Genomic DNA, 911 nt, shown 5'->3' with positions numbered 1-911 from the left:
TTTGGCATGGACACCTTTTCGAGGGTCCTATTTGTTAACATGCTCTCAAACCAATAGTTTACTTGACCAAAGACCAGCCTTCTCCACATTATTCTAATGCTGGCTGAACGTATGTGAAAGGGGCTGTCATACCTAACGTCTATGAGTCTGCCATACACCACACCTGTACTTATGTTTACAGCCCGTAGCATCCCCCACGAGACTCATTATGTCTATGGAAACCAGGTAAGATTATGCTTAAGTTATACATTTTTTTAAATAGGGGAGAACGCGAACACAGTCCCCCACTACCACAAGTTATGCAGTGGAGTTTCTCACATTTGGGGAAATCTCAGGGGTCGGCACATCCGGAGTGCAACAGATGAGCCTCGCCCTGGGAAAGCCACCTTCATGATCATGGTATCAGTTATAAGATTATAGTTATAAAGTTATAGAATTTTATAAAACTATAAGTTATAAAATTATAGAATGAAAATCCTATGTCCTAGCAACTAATAGAAATGTATATAAGAAAATAATAAAAGTACAGGTTGGGGTGACAGAGAATTTATTTGACTGCTTTGTTAATAAAGGCAGTAGATATATGAAGGACTAATAAATGGAATTTTCCATAAGCTATGAGAGAGAGAGAACATTTCACACTTTAGGAAATACCTTTCCGTCCCCCTCTCTTTCTCTCAAAGGGCATGTGTATGTATTTGGGAAATAACAGTGGTGACCTCCTGGTTAAAGTCTGTCTTTTTGCATCTATAAATCATTCTTCCTGTGATACTTAAAATATACTAGTGTGCACATTTCAGATGATGCAGGATGATTCATGCTGTCTCATTGGAATCATAAAGACTTTTCCTGTTGTCAGGCACTTCATTGAAGTCTAGCCAGTCACTAGACCATTATGAACTCTATTTTGG

General features: G+C 38.5%; 1 non-coding gene across 1 annotated transcript; it reads right to left on the bottom strand.

Moving 5' to 3' along the window:
* Positions 1 to 259: 259 nt before the first annotated feature.
* LOC142428250 (U1 spliceosomal RNA) lies at positions 260 to 418 on the bottom strand. The gene has a single exon (XR_012780185.1). It is a non-coding gene; the product is annotated as a U1 spliceosomal RNA (small nuclear RNA).
* Between the last annotated feature and the right edge of the window lie 493 nt (positions 419 to 911).

This window comes from Tenrec ecaudatus, chromosome 15 (genome assembly GCF_050624435.1).
Source record: "Tenrec ecaudatus isolate mTenEca1 chromosome 15, mTenEca1.hap1, whole genome shotgun sequence".
In the NCBI taxonomy this organism is placed as follows: Eukaryota; Metazoa; Chordata; class Mammalia; order Afrosoricida; family Tenrecidae; genus Tenrec; species Tenrec ecaudatus.
This window is presented reverse-complemented; position numbering and strand designations above follow the sequence as displayed.